General features: G+C 41.6%; 1 protein-coding gene across 1 annotated transcript in view; it reads left to right on the forward strand.

The window, feature by feature from the left end:
• Positions 1-3,811: 3,811 nt before the first annotated feature.
• Positions 3,812-18,191, forward strand: part of JAK1 (Janus kinase 1) — a 130,327-nt gene continuing 115,947 nt past the window's right edge. The window contains exon 1 of the mRNA XM_036255281.1: positions 3,812-4,437. The gene's annotated coding sequence lies outside the window, so the exon portion shown is untranslated. The remainder of the gene's footprint in view (positions 4,438-18,191) is intronic.

Genomic DNA, 18,191 nt, shown 5'->3' on the forward strand with positions numbered 1-18,191 from the left:
CACCTCTTTGTTTTTCAGTATCCTTCGAGGGCCAGCTCACATCTCATCCTACAGAAGTCCACCTGGATTTTCAGTGATGTTCTCTGTCTCTGACATTTTATCACATTTCCTGCCTGTATCAGCCACTTCACACTTGATCATTTATTTTTCAGATGGATGCCTCAGACAAAAATAACAGAAAATTAGAACTCGGGAAGAAATCAAATTCTTGTTAAGCTATAATTTATTTTCCTATTGCTTTTGGGCAGGTAATTTAGGCTTTCCACTTCAAAAGCAAATATGGTTTCTTGGTTAATAACTTTCATATGAGGTTAAATAAAGATACACAGGCCCGACTGGTGTGGCTCAGTGGATGAGCATCAGTCCATGCACCAAAAGGTCGCCAGTTCGATTCCCGGTCGGGGCACATGTCCAGGTTGTGGGCCCGATCCCCAGTGGGAGCCATGCAGGAGGTGGCCAGTCCATGTTCTCTCTCACCGATGTTTCTCTCTCTCTCTCCTTCTCCATTCCTCCATCTCTGAAATCAATAAAAGAAAAAAAAAAGATACACAGAATTTTGATGCTGATAGACATCATAAAATCATGGATCTAACCCAGGAGAAATGTGAGCTCAGAGATTTGGCCTTATGTCTCTTCGGTCTGTTGCAGAGCTCACTTAGCATTCGGGTCTCCTGCTTCCTGGTTCAGTGGCACTAAGACTATTTGTCAGAATACCATTTCTTTTCACAAAGTGTTTTTATTATTAATGCAGTATAGTAAGTCTCTGGTGTATAATAAGTTATTATTACTAGGAAGTCAGTCCTAAGCAGTCTGGTATTCCTTAAAACTGAATAGATTTTGAAGTAAAGCATCCTTAGGCTCACTGTCTTCCGAAGAGGGCAGCATCTCATTTGTGAAATATATATATATATATCCCCATAAATGAGCCTTTCTGTATGGAAATTCATTATAACTTAGCTTTATTGATTCTGTTATAGTGCTGTTAATTACAGGAACCACAAAAAACTTCAATTAGATTAAAGCCATAATAGATAAGATTAGTAACAATTATTCTGCTCAGTATATTGAGTGTTTTTATAATAAACTGATCTTTATCTTTTTAGAAATTACTACATTGACATATTATAAAATAATTATATCAGGTATTTTGATGTTTTTTGGCAAAAACATTTGAGTGTCTTCTAATAATGAATAATATTAACTATCATTATTAATCCTCATGATGGCCCTTTAAAGTGGACATTATGGCTCTGGCAGGTTTGGCTCAGCAGTTGGAGCATTGGCCCACAAACCAAAGAGTCTTAGGTTTGATTCCCGTCAAGGGCATGCACCTTGGTTGCAGGTTCAATCCTTGGCCCTGGTCTGGGTCATACAGGAAGCAACCAATCGATGTATTTCTCTCACATAGATGTTTCTCTCTGTCTCTCTCTCTCTCCCTCCCTACTTTCCACTATATCTAGAAGATCAATGGAAAAATATCCTCAGGTGAGAATTAATAAAAAATAAATAAAGTGGACATTATGATTAGTCTCACAGATGAAGACATCAAAGTTTATAGAAATTTGATATCTTGCCAAGATCCCATAATAGGGGAACCAAGATTAAATGAGATAATATATACGTACTTAGAACAGTGATAGGCAGCTAGTATATTGAATAAATGCAACTGAAAGGGTCAGTGTGAAGTGAAAATAAGTGCAAGAAAAGATGTGCGTATAATACAACATAAAGCATATGTTGTCAGTTTCTATATGTAATATGTGTATGACTAAGATTTGATTTAGCTTTCTAATAATCAAAGGGAAAATGCAATCGGTTACATAAGTGATAAGTAACCTTGCCCAAGAGAAGTGTAACTATTTCTGGAGTTCACACATAAGGGTCAAATTTACTTTAGAGCTAGAGGAAGGGGGAGAAAGTGAGAGAGACAAAGAGACCAGAGACATTGATGTGAGAGAGAAACATCCATTGGTTGCCTCTTATATGTGCCCATACAGGGATGGTACCTGCAACCTGGGTATACGTCCTGACTGAGAATCGAACCTGTGGCCCTTCGGTGCACTGGATGACACTCCAACCAACTGAGCCATGCTGGCCAGGGCTGAGTCCTTTTTTAAAATACGGAATTTAAAATCCTACCAAGGACCTTAGAGGATGAGGCAAACTCACTATGGGATGGCTGTTCGAAGCCTGGAAAAAGTGATGGCCGAACCTGAATGAAGTGCAGAAGCCTGAGTTGCCCTGGCAGAAGGCAGAGGAAGGATTATGAAGTTAAGGAAAAGGGCATGCTAGAATGGAAATATTATGTAAGACCAGAAAACCCACTAGAGGATTTGTTGTTCTACTTATTTATACATTTATTGGTTGACTTCTGAATATGCCCTAACAAGGAGGTGGAACCTACGACTTGACCTACACTCCAACCAACTGAGCCACCAGGCTAGTACCGGGTCAGGCTAGATTTGAATTTTTAAAAGCTCACTGTGGAGAATTAATTGGAGATTGGAGTGACTGCGGAGTGACAATTTAAGAAGTGTTTGTGGTCCTTCAGGTGAGAGAGAGTGGCAGTTCCCATAATGTTGAAACACTTGGAGAAACGAATGGACTGGAGAAATATTTAGGAAGTAAAATTGTCAGGATTTGGCTGTACCCTTCTTACGGGGAATGCATCTAAACCATAGTAGGACCTTAAGATATTTAAGCCTTAATATGTTTCCTCACGGATAAAAAGAGGATAATCCCTACTTTCAGGGATTCTTAGTAAAAAAATGAGAAGTGCTGGACACATTAAACATCAACACACGTTAGTTATTACTATTACAAGTAAGTTTTTCTTAAATTCAGAGCTCTTTAGATACGGAATAGGCTGTATCTGAAGTAACCTGTCAACTTGGGAAGATTTATGTTATTGAAGTTCCCGTTAGTCAAGTGCTCCACAAGCTCCCCTCTGACTCGATGGGGACAGAGGCAGAGGACTATGGTGAATGCATCACGGTGCACAAAGATGTGCAGGGCACTCCACGCTTGGGAGGGGTCAACCTGTGGCCAAGTCCTGACAATTTTACTTTCTGCGCTGGCTGACCTCTCATCCCCTCGCTTGATGTTTCTAGAAGACGCAGTAAAAGCCAGCGAGTTCGGGGCGGGGGCGTGAGCGAAGCCGGATGGGGGCGGGGCGAAAAGGCTGGAAGCACAGGGTCCGGCGCGTCGGCGGTGCCGCTGTCTCGACCGCGGTCCCCGCCCCCCTTTCCGGGGCTGCCGCTCGGGACGTCACGAGGGGGCGGAGCCGGGCGCGGGGCGGGAGGCGGCGCGTCGCCGAGCGCAGGCCGCGGCGGCCGCGGAGTACCCAGCAGCCGCAGAGAACGCGGGCCTGCGCCTCGACCCCGGTTGCCCACTCTGCGCCCCTTCGTCCGCCCCGGGCGCGCGCACGCCGGGGCCCTGCGGGGTGGCCGCTGAGCGATCGGACCGCCGGAGCCGGACCCGAGCAGCGACCCGGAGCCCCCTGCCCAGGCGCACGCGGAAGTGGTGAGTGTCACCGAGGGGCGGCGGAGAAGCCGTCTGCGACCGCCGACGACAGGGCGAGGGGCGCGAAACCTGGCGCTGGCGTGAGACGCGGCCGCCGCTGTCGGTCTTTGCGCGTCGAGTCCCCCGGGCCGCCCGCGAGCGCGGCGCTGCCGGAGGGCCCGGGCGGGGTGGGGGCGTGCGGGCGGGGGATTTCCAGCCGAGCGGAGCGGGCCGGCGGCGGACAGGTCGCGGGGCAGGGGCCCGCGGCCGGGCGGGGAAAGGTGAAGGCTCGCCGCCCCCTCCCCTGGAGCGCACAGCGAGTTTTCATAAACAAGCCTGACATCCTGTTTATATCACCCGGAGACTCGGGCGCGGGCTGAGGTCTGACGTCCCTCGTTGCCCGGAGAATGTGGCCGCCAGCTCTCTGGTAGAATTGCCGGGGGGCGGGAGGAGGGTTTTCCTGGCCTCAGGATAGAGGCTGAGGGTCTTAGCGGGTTTCCTCCTTGGCCATGTCAGCGGGGAAAGTTTCTGGGATTGGGGGCCGTGTTTGCGGCGGCTGGGGGGTGTCTGTGGACTCAGGAAACGCCCCTTCCCCTTTTAGGTTCTGTTGGGACCCAGGCCCTAGGCAGCCAGCAAAGACGCATCCCGAACTAGAGGGCCAGAGAAAAGAGAGGGACACAGACAGACAGAGAGACCGACAGTCACCTGGGGAGTTGCGAATCCGACTGTAAAAGAAGCGATTAACCGAAACGGGGTCTGGTCTCTGGCCCCCGGGTAACTCCTCGGATCCCCCCGAGCGGTCATCAAGCATCAAAGAGACATCTCGGGTCGTCTCTCACAAGTCACTCTCCAAGGTTCCAGGGATGTGGGCTCCTTGCGTGTGTTTACCGAGGAACTTCTTTGGGGAGACTAGACAAAAGGTGTGATTATTGCCAGGTGTGTTTGTGCACATTTTTTTTTATTTTTATTGTATGTATATTCGCTGTGAATTTTCGTGTGTCCCTGGGGAAGAGGAGGACCTTGACCTCCAGGCCGCTTCTCTTAATACGTGTCTGGGGGCTGTCTTCTGCCGGTGGTTGGGATACATGTTACTAAGATTTTTCTTTTTCTTTTTAGAGTTACAGGGTTTTTCTTAGTGGCAGGCGTTTACAGCTGTATAAAATTGTCATTACTTCTTTTGGGAGAGGAAAGCATTAACAGCCTTGGAAACAATTAGATGGGATCATGGAGTCTGACGGCTGTTTTTTAAGAGAAAGATTCGAGTTATGGCCATATACACAGTGGGGGAAAATTTTTTTAAAGGAGCATTGTTATATTGATTAAGCCTTTGTTCTTTGTTTTCAAAACCCCATTTTGTGTTGTTTCTTGCTTTCGGTGACTCCGATGTTTTCCAAGACCTGAGAGTTGTTTTCACTGAAGGATCCATGTGTGCTTTTGTACTTTGTGGTGAAGGTTAATGGAGACCAGACACTTCGGGTACAATATGCTTTGTAATATGGAGAAAATATCTCCTGTGTATAGCTTACACTTAAAGATGTAAGTACATCATACCTGAATATTTGTGAGATGGAATACTCACAACTTTTCCTTAATTCTATATATCATATTAACTAAGCAATTTCTCTGTGTCTTAGTTTCATTAAATAGCTGCAAAATATATATTTTTTTACACTAGGATTGCAGTGACACTTAAATAGAAGCCAGTTTAAATAGTTTTCCCAGTCTGCAATATACTAATTATTATTATTGAGAAAGGATGATAGGGTGTGAATACATTATACATACATAGATAAAACAATTCAAACATTTCCCAAAATATAACTACATTTTGGTTTACAGTCTTAATTTAGGTAGCTTTAATATTATTTTGGCTAACGCTATACCTGTAATTATCTTTCTGATCGTTTGGTATCCACCCTTTACGTAAAGATTTAAGGTGTTAAGCGAATTAAGTTGCAAAATCTTTTCAATTCAGGCATGTGCTAAAAAGCTGGTGAAAACAATGAATTTTGAGGGTGGAGTTGCTTTTGCAGGAATAGAGGCTCAGATTAAATGGCATGAAGAAATTTATACTGTGTCTAAATAGGGTTGTGAGGTTGACCAGTTCGATTCTGGGTTCATCAACACTAGTGGTTTAGACCATAAATTCTAGCAATGTTCCAGTTATCACTCAGTTTCTTCTGAATAGCTTTAAGTAACACATGTTTGAATAGAAACCCGGCTGAAGCAAGTATTGAGAACTGTGTAGGTTTATATGTACTCAACTTTTATATAGAGAACAGTAAGTATAGTTGAATTAATAAGGTTTATTAGCAAAGACCAAGATCTGTTTTCTAACTCCTCTGATTAGTGTTTTTCCCCCTACACACACATTCATTTTATTTATCTTTATTATATATCCTTATTATGTTATAATGAGGTAATATGCTTTTATTTTTTATTTTATCATTATTATTTTTGTTAGTCCTCACCTGAGGGTATTTTTTCTAATGATTTTTTTTTTTGGTGGAAGGGAGGGAGGGGGAAGAGATAAAAAGAGAGAAACATTGATGTGAGATACATCGATTGGTTGCCTCCCGCATGCACCCTAACCGGCCCCAGGATCAACCTGCAACCCAGGTACACGTCCTTGACCAGGAATTGAACCCATGACCCTTTGGTTTGAGGGTTGACACTCTAACCACTGAGCAACACTGGCCAGGGTGGGATACTATGCTTTTAGATTCATCATATAAGATGTGAATATTTGTACAAAGAGATTTTCTTGTTCATTTCCACAGTAAAAGAAATTGTTTTAAGTGGATAGGGAATTGGTTAATTAACTGAACCTTGCTGAGTAAGCAGCATCTGATGCACTGATTTATTGTGGCTCAATGGTGTATGGAGCCTCAGTCATAGAGATACCAGAAGGAACGTTTCAGATTCTTTTAGACCAGTGTTTCTGAACTGGGTATGATTTCTGCATCCAAGGAGATACTTGTAGTTTCTGGAGACTTTTTTGTTGTTATAACTTAGGGTGGTGGTGGGAGGAGGCAGTGTTACATACAGTGGGTAGAGGAGAGGATGTTGCTGCTAAACATCTTGTAATGCATGGTGCAGCCCCCTACAGCATGTTAATAATGCTGGGGTTGAGAAATCCTGTTGTGGAATACCAGGTGGGGAACAAGAAGATCCAGGCTTCTATCATGGCAACTTGTTTCACTTCAGGTCCCTATTTTACTTATCTGTAAAATGGAACTAAAAATATTCATCATGGTCATCTCACAAATGTGTTGGGAAAAATCTGATAAATAATGCATGGAAACTGTGTGCAACATAAATTGTAACTATTATGAAGGCATGATTTTTAAAATAAATGAGTTGTTAGATATACTGGTGGTTGAGGAGGAAAGGGGTTAAGGCAATATGTTGAGTGAGAAGATTGGATGGTTTGGTATTACTGAATTCTTTGCTATTCTTTTGTGGATAAAGGATTTTTAAATGTGTTTTCTTATTAGAACATATACTTTTAGCTCTATAATTTTTTTAACCATAAAGATTATTTTCTCATAACAAGAGGGAGAAATTACTATAGGAAAATCAGAAAATTTAGGAAAGCAGAAAATAGAGGAGAAAAGTCATCACAGTCAACTCCCTTTCCCATTTAAGCACAATCAAGTTCTTACCAATTTTTTAAGAATCATTAAAATGGAAAGAGAGTTGCTGATGGAAAAGGAGGGAGTAGTTGGTGACCTAGGAAGGTGCTATTTGTTTCTGTGTCCTTCATTTTCTCTTTCTTAATGATTACCATGTACAGGTAAATTCAGTTATAAGAGACATTAGAGAAATTGGCTCGTTTTTATACTTTGCCAGCTAACTTTCAAGCCCTGTTCTCATTAGGCATGTTGTTTCCTCTCTGCTGTGTGTTCTCCCCTGTACTCAGCTAGGTGTGCCACTGCTGCTTCCTGTCTTGAAAACCCCATGGTAATGTGGGGTTTTAAACAGCTGCCATGTTGAAATAACTGGGTTTCAGGGGCAGGAAACTACTTCCTATGAGCCTTCTTCCCTCTGAAGTGCACCAGCTTTTTTAGGCAACAAGAAAGCATAAAACATGACGTTGATTTTCATGATATATTTACTTCTGTGATTCTTACCAGCTAGCAGCGGGCAAATATTTTTTCTTGGTGTTTCATGAATAAATTGCCTAGTCCCGAGGCAAGATCTGCTTTAGAAGCAACACGAAGATTTTTTTTTTTTTTACCCTCAACCGAGGACATTTTTGCATTCATCTTCAGATTGAGTGGGAGGGAGAGAGGGAGGAAGAGAGAGAGAGAAACATCGAGGTGAGAGAGACACATCAAGTGGTTGCCACCCACATGACCCCAACCAGGGCCGGAGACAAACTGCAACAGAGGTACATGCCCTTAGTGGGGACCGAACCCAGGTCTCTCTGGACCACGGGCTGACGCTCTAACCACTGAGCCAAACCGGCCAGGGTGAAGATTTCTTTAGTTTTTTTTATTTTATTTTATTGATTTTTAGAGAGAGAGAGAAATAGAAACAGAGAAACAGAAACAGAGAAACGTCAATTTGTTCCTCTTATTTATACATTCATTAACTGATTCTTGTATGTGCTTTGACTGGGGATCAAACCCACAACCTTGTTGGCATATTGGGACAATACTTTAACCAACTGAGCTACCAGGCCAGGACACAGAACGAAAAAATTTTTAAGTCTGCTCCAGCCAGAAGACAGGGCTGGTCTCTGCTGGAATGTATTTTATCTGTAGTAACTGAATTTATATAACAGTAATATCCACACAACATTTGTTCATATATTTGTTCGGTAAATATGTGTTGTGCACCTGCTATGTGTCTCAGTGAATAAACAGAGAGAACAAAGGCAAAAATCTTTGCCCTTATAGAGTTTATAGCCTAGTGAAAGACCCTTGGGCCTGTTCATTCAGAGATTCTCAGTTGCAGATTATATTCATTTAAGTAAGTAAATCCTACTTTGTAGTTGTAGAACATTTTCTAGAAACCTTCATGACACTCTTTAAGTTTGAGGACTAAGAAGTAGCCCCCCCCTTTTTTTTTACAGATTAATTCACTCATTCTTTGTATATACAAACATCTCTTCAGTATCTACTAAGTTCCTGGTAGATGTTTAACACAGTTTCCATGGAAGTAGGCCTGCTGTATGTAGCCATTAACAGTGTAGGTGAAGTTATAATAGAGGTTAGAATTAAGAGCACTGGGGTCCGTGAAGAGAGCTAAACCCTGCTTGGAGCAAGTGATGGGTGGAGTAAGAAGCTGCTTGTCAGGATTGCAATAGGACAAGCTCAAAGAGTAGATTTTCTGTAGAATTGAAACCAGTGAGGAATCTTTACTCCACAAAAGGTGTTTTAACTCTTCAGGGAAGGAGTTATTTCAGAGTGATCTGTGAGCCCTGGCCAGTTTGGCTCAGCGGTTGGAGCATCGGCCCGCAGACCAGAGGGTCCCGGCTTCGGTTCCTGCTGGGGGCACATACCTCGGGTGTGGTTTGTGCCCAGACGCGGTTGGGGTCGTGTGGGTGGCGACCACTTGATGTGTCTCTCTCATGTCAATGTTTCTCTCTCTCTCTTCCTCCTTCTCTCCCTCCCACTCTATCTGAAGATAAATGCAAAAATGTCCTCAGGTGTGGACTGAAAATAAGGAAGAGGAAGAAAAAAAAGAGTGATCTGTGAGAGGAGGCGGCCTCTGAGAAACCTAACTTGAGCCTAGCTGGGGGAGACTAAATCAGGTCAGCTTATACTTCTAGAGCAGGGGTGGGAACCTTTTTTCTGCCAAGGGCCATTTGGATATTTAAAACATCATTCGTGGGCCATACAAAATTATCAACTTAAAACTTAGCCTGCTAGCCCAGCTTGTGTGGCTCAGTGGTTGAGCTTTGGCCCATGCACCAAGAGGTCGCAGGTTGATTCTCGGTCAGGGCACATGCCCATGTTGTGGGCTAAATCTCCAGTAGGGGGCAGGCAGGAGGAGGCCAATTGATGTTCTTTGTCATTGATGTTTCTCTCTCTCTCCCTCTCCCTCCCTCTTTCTCTCTCTAATCAATAAAGGAAACAAAATTAGCTTGCTGTATTTGGTCAGGCTAATTTGGTGAGGTATGTGATGTTAGCTGGTATTGATTTCGCAGGCCTTTAATGGAACAGGGGCCGGATGTTCCCCAACCCTGCTCTAGAGAGATAAGCGACTGATTTATTGTATTTTATTCTTGTTTTTGTAATCTGTGTTTTTGGAGGCTCTGGAGCCGAACTGCGTGGTTTGATTCCACCTGTGAGAGTGTGGGCAAGTTACACTTGTTTCTTTCTTCATCGAATGAAGGAGAAGATGGTACCTACTGCTAAGATTGTTTTGAGGATTGAATGACTACGCCTAAAGATTTTGGAATGGTGCTAGGCACATAGTATGAGCTAAATTTTTTTTTTTTTTTTGTATTGGTGAATATGCTATGTATTAAGAATCTTATAAATCCAATAATGTGCCAGGGAGACACATTTGCTGCTTAAGGAATTATAAGAGTTTAAAGGAACTCATAAATATATATTTAGTTTCCCTGAATGTTGTTTTGTTTGTTTTTATTTCCTTGTGTGGATTATGCTTTTCTAAATCATGTTTTACCCAAAGTATAAAATTATACAAAAAGTCAGCTCTTCCTACTAATCATATTTTAAAGATGTCTTTAGTTCCTTCTCAGTGATGTTTATGTTACCTTTATTCAGATTTTCTCGAGAACAGTAGTTGCCACGTGGTTGGAAAAGAGCTCTTGATGATATTCTCATCCCTGGTGCTTTGATAGCAAAGGAGTTAGCTCTGTCTTTTCCTTGACTTCCCATTTGAGAAGGAGAAAGACAGTAAAACTCCCTAATTTGTATTTGGGGGTGCAGTAGGTGGGGAAGTCCAGTTCAAATGATGAACAGGCCGACCTGTAGATATTTAAAAAAAATTTTATGTGTATTATTTTCATGTACATTGGGTAAATCAGGCAAGTTTGAATGTGTAAAATAGAAATAGATAAGAACAATTTGTAATTAATTCAGCTCTTATTTTTAATGGTGTTTTAAAGGGCTTACGGGTATTAGAACTGACAACAGCTTATTCAGTTGAGCACAATTATATCTCCAGGCTTATTTGCACAGTTAATTTGCGAAGAGTGCAACAAGGCTGTAATTTGTAGCAATGTTTTCAATTAGTAGAATTTAAAATAACCTTTTATGTTATGGTAAGAGAAAAGACAAAAGAAAAAATATTTCAGGAGAAACCTCCTAAATGTGTACTTTCCCCAGTGAAAAATCTTGTTATTGAACACAGGGAGGGCAGACAGATTTGATTCACATCATAAAGAGGTGCAGTAGGTTTTTTGCCAAGTACACTTGCAAACCCGTTTTATGGCTGATTTACAAGATACAGACTTAAAAAAGTAAGCTGTGGCCCTGGCTGGTTTGGCTCAGCGGTTCGAGTACCGGCCTGCGGTCCAGAGAGACCCAGGTTCAGTTCCCGCTAAGGGCACGTACCTCCGTTGCAGTTTGTCCCCAGCTCTGGTTGGGTTGCGCGAAAGGCAGCCACTTGATGTGTCCCTTTCACATTGATGTTTCTCTTTCTCTCTCTCCCTCCCACTCTGACTGAACAAAAATGGAAAAATGTCCTCGGATGAGGATTAAAAAAAAAAAAAAAAAGTAAGCTGCGTAATGCCTAAATTTAAAATCTGACTAATTTTGTGCAGTTAAAGCCATTTAGTAAAATTAGGCAGATCTGCTAATCATTGTATATCAGCTATCTAATTGGAAAAATCATTTGACGTATGGTCACTTATGGTGGTACAGTAAAACCTCGATGTAATGGACTAATTTGGGCAAAGGGTTACGCTGAAAGTTTGTTATGTTAAGGGCATGTGCCATGGTTGCAGTTTGTCCCCAGCCCTGGTTAGGTTGTGTGGATGGCAACCACTCGATGTGCCCCTTTCACATCGGTGTTTCTCTCTCTCTCTCTCCCTCCCACTCTATCTGAACAAAAACTGGAAAAATGTCCTTGGGTGAGGATAAAAAAAAATAAATAAATAAACTGGCTTTAGAATTCAAGTTAAAAAAAAAATTGACAAATTAGTTGACCCGTTTTTACTTATGTAGACATCTTTGTGTAATTAAAATTAACTATATGAAAAGTTTAATTTCACAGAAAAGTCTTTTATATGTATTACAGTAATTTTAAATTTACACTGAATAGATCTAGTAAATGTGTGCATTCACCCATCACCTCGAGTAAGCAAATGCAAAGAGCTGGGGTGTGGCTTAGTGCATGTGGGAACACCAGCCGCTGTGTTAAAACTGCTACAGAAATGACTCTTGGATCTGAATATGTAAACTATAGTTGTAGATATGTAATATTTATGTTGGCAAAATTACTGCAGTGCTTTTTCCCCAACATATGACCTATTTGCTAAAATGTGTTAAAAGAAACAGTGAATCAATAACAAAAAAATAACCTGTTAATTTAATTATAAGCAAATCTTGGTTAAAAGCATTGAGGGTCAATGGGGGGGAAGGGGGGAGCATCTGTAATACTTTCAACAATAAAAATATATTAAAAACTAAAATTAAATTAACAAGATGTTAATTTTCACATATGACACATGGACCAGAAATGTCCATTAAATCCGAAATATTTTAAATTGAGGTCCACAGAATCCAGGGTTTGCTGTATCTCCAAAGAACCCCATCTTTTTAGTCTTTTAGAATGACCATTCTCTAATATGGGTTAGAAGTAGGAGGGGGAGGTCAGAGGAAGCCAGACTGACCAGAACATGAGTTGTAAGCCCACTTGATGTAGATCTAGGAAGTAGGCCACTTGTGATGCACAAACTGGTGGAGATAAACATGCTCTCAGGTTTTCATGTTTGTTCCTTTATATAACAGTTATCTACAGATCATGTATTATGTGAGCACATGAGGGGCTTGATTCCTTTCCTCAGGAAGTTTCTTCGCTAGTGAAGAACACAATAATTGAACAGTTATACTACAACTGTTTGTTATAATTATACTAAGTACCAGGAGAGATGTCTTACTTTGCTACAAAAGTAGAGATGGGGAGCAGTAAGAAGAGTGGGTCTCTGCGACACATTTTTTTTTTTTTTTTTACATTGAAATCTGAAGTGTGAAAGAGTTAGGCTAAGGGTGACGAAGTTTTCCAGCCAACGGAAACAGCGTGTGCAAAGGGCCTGAGGTGGAAATCTGAAGGGTGAAAGAATTAGCCAGGCTAAGGGGGTGAGGACGTTTTCCAGCCACAGGAAACAGTATGTGCAAAAGACCTGAGGTGGAACCAGCTTTCTGCCACTGGAGCACAGAGGACAAAATGCAGGGTGCTGAGATAAAGAGGAACTTGATCAAACAGGGCCTATGGGCCATATTACTTTGGGCTTTATCATACTATAGCAGGGGAAATTGAGGCTTTAAAACAGGGCATGACATGATGGAACTTGAGTCATTGTATGAAAAAAGAAAAAAGGATTCCCACCTTCATCACTACTGCCCTGGGAGCACCTTTCCTCTCTCTCTCCCCTACACTCTCCTGCCAAATGCCTTGAAAGCCTTCACTGGCTCCCACTCAACTCGTTCTGTAACCCTTTGCAACCTGACAGCCACCTCCACACTTTTGAAATTGCTTCTTTGAGTGAATTTCTTGCTGTCAACATTTTGACATCTTTTTTTTCTGCACTTGTTATCCAAAACATTTAATGCTGCTAAACCCCTCCTTCCTGAAGGGTGTCCTGCAACCCTACTGCTGTCTGGCTTCAGACACACAATACTTCTCTCCTCCTCTCTGTGTCTTTGCTCTCTTCTCTTTGGTGTGTCTTCCTTTCTCTCTCCCCTTCCTCCAGTGAAGATTTTCCTATAAGTTCTACGAATGGCAGATCTCATTTGTTCCTAAACTGTGCAGGTGACCTGCTTTCATTTGAGCTCCAGTTGTTCCTTTTATTCGTATTCCTTCTTCTTCACTCCTTGCCTCCCCAAATATTGGTTGAGGAGCATCAGGCGCTATTCAAGGCACTTGGGACACTGTGGGAGTAAGAGGCAAGGCCACTGTCCTTAAAGAGCCACCATTCTAAGATGTTCAACATGTCAAGAAATGGGAAATTTGGGTGGTGACAAGTGCAATAAAGAAAACTAGTAAGGTAATGGGTAGAGAATACTTAGGTGAGTGGGAGAAGGGCTAACTCTCAGGAAGTGACATTTGGGCTCAGATTGAATGATGAGTGGGAACCAGGCCATGTAATGATCTGGAGGAAGGGTATACCAAGCAGGGGACACAGCAGGGGCCTCGGCCCCATTTGGGGTGGGGATAATCTTTTCATATCACTCTGGGCTGCCTCACTTGGATGTCTTGTGGATACTTCCCATTTAACTGCTCCAAAATGGATATATATCTTTCTGACCTAGATATACCAAAGGATGATTTCTTTGTTACCCTTAACATCATCTCTGTCCACCACCCTCAAAACCTTAGATCAGTGATGAGAAAACTTTTTTTCTGTAAAGGGAAAAACAATAAATGTTTTCAGCTTTGAGGTTCATGCTGCCTCTATACCTTTATGCAACTCTGCCATTGTAGAACAAAAGCAAACATAGTTATATGAACCAATGAGTGTGGCTGAGTTCCATAAAACTTTATGGATGCTGAAGTTTGACTTTCTGGTGGTCACAAAATATTATTTTTTTCTCCCAACTATTTAAAAAGGTAAATACTTGAAGAGCTTGTTGGCAGTACAAAACAGGCGGCAGGCCAGATTTGGCACTTGGACAAAGTTGGCAGACAGATACCTTAGACATGTCTTGATTTCTACTTTTCCTTGTCCCACACCTCACTTCCAGCAGCTGGCCAAGCCCCTTCATTCTCTCTCCCAGTATGTTGCACCTTTGCCTTCTCACCATTCCCTGTCACTGACCTGGCTTTCTTTTCCCTGGGTGATTGCAGTAATCTACAGTCTACTCTCCCTGCTGCCAGCCTTTTCAGACTGCTCCACACAGACATTGAACAGTCTTCCTGTAGCTTGACTCAAGTAATAGAATTTCCTGATCACCAGCCTTTGGAAGCCCTTACTGTATATGCAAAACAATACAAACTCCACCTTAGTGTGGTATCAAGGCTTCTTGTGATATGACTTCAACTTTTCAGCTTATTTTCCTATTTCACTCTTTCTACACAGCCAAAATAGGTTATTTACTGTTTTGCATTTGACCCTCAAACATTTCTCATATTTTCCTACATTCTTCTTTTTAAAAAAATGTACTTTATTTATGTCTCATGCTCTCCATCTGTGAAAATTCTATAACTTTCAAGGCCTCTTCAAATGTCCTTGACTCCTTCTGCCTACTCCCAACAAGAGGCATGTATACATGTGGTACTTGGGTGGTATGCGTTCCTCTTTCCTGGGACATCATGATCTGCCTGTGCTTCATTCCTTTTGTAGGCTTACCTCCACTGTGCAATCCCAAGGTCCTCGAGGACAGTACCTTGTCTCATTCATTGTACTATCCCCTTTCACGATAAACACATGAGTGTTTATCGAATAAATGCTAAATCCTTTGTAGATATGTACAATTTGTAGAGGTTCAAAGTGGGAACACTTTACTGAGGGAGTTTGGTCATATTAAATTCTTGATTCTTGTATAAAGTAGTATAATTTTGTGAAAGATCACCAAGTATTTTGGAAGACTTTGGAGGTATTCTTGGTCCTCTCCGTGGCTTAGATAAATAAGTTCAAGCAAAGTATTGATGTTCTCCTTCAGAAATTTATATGTTTCTTTTTATAAAAAAAAGAGGGCTCTTGTTTTGGGTTGCTATTTATCTATTTTTTTTTTACAATAATCTCCCTGCCTCAGTCTTCCACTAGATCACTTTTCTCATGTATTAAGTTCTCCTTTAAATGAGTGGTTCTATTGTATATGTCTTTTATATTTATATAGGTAGCTTCAACTCTTTTTTTTTTTTTAATCCTCACCCAAGGACATTTTCTCATTTTTTGTTCAGATAGAGCGGGAGGGAGAGAGAGGGAAAGGGGGGTGGGGAGAGAGAGAGAAACATCAACGTGAAAGGGACACATCGAGTGGCTGTCACTCACATGACCCAACCAGGGTCAGGGACAAACTGCAATCGAGGTACACGCCCTCAGCGGGAACCGAACCTGGGTCTCTTTGGACCTCAGGCCGCCGCTCTAACCACTGAGCCAAACCGGCTAGGGCGGTAGCTTCAACTCTTTTTGGGTGGCAGAAATATGAATAAATACCAGCTCCTTAGTTTACCCAACTTAAGGTGACTCCAAGATGGTAAAAGGTTAAGTACTTGGAAGAAACAGGAAAAAGGCTCTGGGCAGTATGAGAATCACAATGTGGGTCTGGTAGGAAATGAGAAAAGCGATTGATCTTTTGGTTAATATATGCTGGGGTGTGTAGCACACCTCTCAAAGGGAAAGGAGGGAGAGATAGAGGATGACACTCCAGATTAGCAAGTTGTTACTATGTGTCAGATGTTGCACGTGTGTGTGTGTGTGTGTGTGTGTGTGTGTGCGCGCGCGCTTTGCATTTGATACTTAATTTAATCTTTTAATGGCCACAGAGTTGCATCTTAGTGGCATCCTTTTCTAGGTGAGCAAACAAAGCCATTAAGTGACAGAGCTGGAATTCAAATTTGAAGCTCTCTGGCATTAAAACAAAAACCCTTTTTACTCTTTTATCCCTTCTAGCTTTACTGGGGCATAATTAGAAAACCCTTCTACTCTTAAAAAAGCAAAATCAAAAACTTCTTTCTACTGTCTTATCACTTGTCTTTTTTTTTTTTTTTTCCCTCTTTTGCTGACATTGGCATTTAAAATGAGAACCTATGGAATTTGTTTCTATCCTGTTTTCCAACCTAATGCTTCTGAAGTAGTTTTAGGCTCTTGGAGAGTTGCCTCTATGCACCTGTATTGTATTTGGTGTTGTTGGATGCTAAGTAATAAAGAGAATCTGAAAGGATTGGAGGGGCCAGTTGTGAGGGGTTGGGCAGTAAAATGGCAGTTGGGTTCATTTAGCTGTCCTAAAGAGAGTTTAGTATTTTCTTGTGAAATAGATTTGACATTCTGAATCAAACTTGATTTATTATTACTTTATATTACCCAGTTATTATATAACATGTCCCATGTTTACCTGTTTGGGTATGAGTATACCAGATGTGTTACGAAAGTCAAACTGGACTTGGAACCAGGAAGAGCTGGATCTGAGGCTGTCCTTTGTCACTTACTAGCTCTGTAACTTTGGGCTCATAATTGATCCTCAATTTTTCTCAACTATAAAATGGATTTTTAGTACCTATCACAAAGGTAGTTTATGAAGGTTTAATGAGATCGAACATAATGGAATAGCTTCAGACAGTGTCTGGGTCTCAGCAGCATTTAATAAATATTGGTTCCCCACTCCCATCCCGAAATACTAAACAATGCCAGAGGTTCTGTAAATAATTATGTAATGTTTACATGTTTATAAGTAGGAACTTTATAGATAGATATTACTGAAGTTATGAACCTCTGATGCAGCAAACACCTTTATACAAATGGCTGGGTTCCCACTACTACAAAAGCATCAGCGTACGACTGTGGTTCACACTCCCAAATCTGGAACCAGAGTCTGTGGTTTATCCTGCTTTAGTTTACTGGCTGAGTGATTCTGGGGAAGTAATTCAACCAGTTTGTGCCTTGGTTTCCTCGTTTGTTAAACGAGGGTAATAGTAGCACCTGCTTTACAGACTTGTAAGGATTAAATGAGCATGTGTGTGTGTGTGTACCAACACTCTGTAAGGGTTTGGCAGTCTTATTACTTACTATCCCTCCTGTCTTCATTCCCCTTCTTGTGTAGGCAGCTCTTATGTCATCTGGAAATTCCCTGAATTCCCCCTTATATCTTCTGTTATCAGGAGAATCCTGTGTATCTCACATACCTGTCTTTTCCTTCTCTCTTCAGTCCCTTCCTAGTTACTTCATTTTAATTTAGTCTGTCTTTTTCTGATGTCTAATACTTTTTCATCAATTACCTTCCTTGTACATTTTTGCCCAGCCACTTCAAAATATCTGTGTGTGTGTGTGTGTGTGTTTTAATGTGCACACTGAACATTTTCTAATTATGACTCATTAACCCAGCTATGTGTTAAGGATACTTTTACACCAAGGAAGATGAAAGCCATATAGTCTCAAGCAATGAGTAAAATAAAATACTTCATTGTTTATTTAATGCCAATTCTGTGCCAGGCATTATTGAATGCTAATTCTGTGCCAGTCATTCACATCAGTAAAATGAGACCAAGAATGGTTGAATAACATGTTTAAAGGCACCCAGCTTTTAAGCAGGGAAACCTGGATTTGATTGAAACCAGGCCTACCTGGCCTTTGGTCTCAAAATCTCTGAGATTAGTTGCTTAGAAGCCTTTAGGCACCCCCTCACCACTCCATCTGTACCCCTTAATAACCTATACTCTGCTTTCCCTCAAGCTCCAGCTTTCTGGATGACATGATCCCTCATAGCTCTTTTTGGCAGCAGAAATGCTTTCTGTTCTGCAGGGCACATGTATAATGTTTCAGGTATTGTATGTGCTAATTTGGTCTTGTGTGTGTTGGTTTGGAAACATAACCAATTTAATAGCAGTAT

The sequence above is a fragment of the Molossus molossus genome, unplaced genomic scaffold (assembly GCF_014108415.1).
Source record: "Molossus molossus isolate mMolMol1 unplaced genomic scaffold, mMolMol1.p scaffold_m16_p_12, whole genome shotgun sequence".
NCBI lineage: Eukaryota > Metazoa > Chordata > Mammalia > Chiroptera > Molossidae > Molossus > Molossus molossus.